Here is a 2,369-nt window from a genome sequence, read left to right on the forward strand (position 1 = left end):
AAATATGACAGCCTTAAATAATAGGGGGAAATTCCGATTAATATGACAAAAACGGCCAGGAGTGGGTTCATTTGCATTCAGTCCTTTCTTTCCACAGTGAAAGTGATAAAACTAACTAGTTCTATTTTTATAAACTATTTTACCATGCCACTGTTTTAGCAACAACAGTTATCCTTATTCGGTTACTTGGAGTGCCAAAACTAGCGGCACCTTCTATGCATTTTGCCTGGAGAACAGTCGACAGGAATCAGGCTACAGTCGGTATTCTTTTCACGGCGCGGGTCCAGAGAACCAAATCCATAGTAGATTTTCATTCCAAAAAACATTCCGAATGCAGAGGAAACCATAAGGAAAAACAAAAAAATCGGTTTAATCTGAACTGTCCTCTTTTTTAAAAAATCTGGGAATATTTTGTGGGGGGAAATTGGTTACAACCAGCGGGGACGATATTTATAACGCAGCGTGGTCAGCCAGGGAGAGGATACTCCAGCCCGTTTCCAGAAGGAAGGCTGCTAAAAACATTGTGTGCTGCCCAGTGCGGAAACATCTCCTGGCCTCCGCTCCGATGACCTCAGTGCTTCGCGTCTTCAGGGCGGACAGCGAGAAGGATCGGCTCCACCGTCTTATAGCTGGCCGCAGAAATGCTCGTTGAATTCGGTAACTCTGGTAACATCGGCAAATTCGGTAATTTCTTGATTGTACTCGCCCTGATGGTCCCCGTCTCTCGTGGAGAATAAGGGGTTTTTTTGTCCGTATCTCCCCTCTCTCTTTGTGTTTCCCAACTTCTCCAGACCTCCTTTCCTCCTGCCAAATTAGGATTTCTTTTGTGGTCCAAAAAAAAAAAACTGTCAAAAAAAAAAAGAAAATTAAAGAGAAACTGGTCACGCAGTCCAGTCAGAACTCAAGGGTATATTCTTAACCGAGGCTAAGAATTATTATTATTATTATTCTTTTTTTGTTTTGTTTTGCATATTCATTCTTTTTTTATCGGTTTGTCGACCCGGCCTTGTGGGCCATAGGAAATGAGGTGGTGGAATGGGGGCTGTTGACCGCACAGTTTAAATAAATAAATAAATAATAAATTTGTCATTTATCTGACGCTTTCATCAAAAGCGGCATTCAGTTGATTAGACTAAGCGGGGCGGGGGCAATCCCCTCTGGAGCAATGTGGGGTTAATTTATGCTCAACAGCTGTGTGGAGCTTATCTTGGCTATCGGGTCCCGGTCGTGCACCTTAGCCACTAGGCTACAGGCTGCCGACTGTTTACTGTTGTTTCAGAAATTCTGGTTTTATTGGTGGAAATTGTTGCGTGGTGTGGTTTGACCAAACTCACCCCCCCCACCCCTGTCCCTCCCCAGGAGCCGTTGGGGCCCAGTCCCTGTTCTCCGTGCCCAGACGCCCCGGTTATGGCACCATGGGGAAGCCCATCAAGCTGCTGGCCAACTGCTTCCAGGTGGAGATCCCCAAGATGGACGTCTACCTGTACGAGGTGGACATCAAGCCCGAGAAGTGCCCCCGCCGCGTCAACAGGTACGGCCGCCGCCCGGCCCCCTGGGGCCCCCTAGGGACCCTGTGCACTAGGCCCTCAGCGTGTCAATCTGTCACTCAGACTCTCACTCACTCACTCACACACTCACTCACTCACACTCTCTCTCAGTCACACGCACTTCACTCAGTCACTCAGTCACTCACTCACTCACTCACTCACACTCTCTCAGTCACACACACACTTCACTCAGTCACTCAGTCACTCACACACTCACTCACACTCTCTCTCAGTCACACACGCACTTCACTCAGTCACTCACACAGACACTCACTCACTCACTCACTCACACTCTCTCTCAGTCACACACGCACTTCACTCAGTCACTCACTCACACACAGACACACACACACACACACAGACAGACAGACACACACACACACACACACTCAGTCAGAACCCAGCCCAGTGTATTTCTCTGGTTTCTTCCTGGAAGACATTCTTTTTATGAATGGAGCTGACAGGCCACACATTCTGTGCATACTATGAAACCCTGTATGACCGAGGTGCTCTGTCAGAACAGAAGAGCCCTTCTCAGAGTATGTAAATAAGCTGTAGCATGTTATTATGTCACGGGCGGGGGCGGTATGCTGACTAGCCTACTGCGGGCCTTGATATAAACACACGTTTGATGCCCCTGAATGATTCTTTTTGAAATAGTTTTTACTCCTTGATTTCGATGCCAAGTCATATTAGTCATGGCTGCAACTTCCATTGCACATTCAGAGAGTGAGTACATAATGCCAGCCACTGTTGCTTATTATACCACGGTCTGCTCCTACACAAGTACACACACACATCGTACACACTCACTCATACACA

At 47.2% G+C, this 2,369-nt stretch overlaps 1 long non-coding RNA gene across 1 annotated transcript in view; it reads left to right on the forward strand.

The window, feature by feature from the left end:
* LOC133127364 (uncharacterized) overlaps positions 1-1,526 on the forward strand; it is an 18,103-nt gene extending 16,577 nt beyond the window's left edge. Inside the window, exon 3 of the long non-coding RNA XR_009708619.1 lies at positions 1,360-1,526. This is a non-coding gene — a long non-coding RNA (uncharacterized LOC133127364). The remainder of the gene's footprint in view (positions 1-1,359) is intronic.
* Positions 1,527-2,369: the final 843 nt, after the last annotated feature.

Source organism: Conger conger, chromosome 1 (assembly GCF_963514075.1).
Source record: "Conger conger chromosome 1, fConCon1.1, whole genome shotgun sequence".
Lineage (NCBI taxonomy): Eukaryota > Metazoa > Chordata > Actinopteri > Anguilliformes > Congridae > Conger > Conger conger.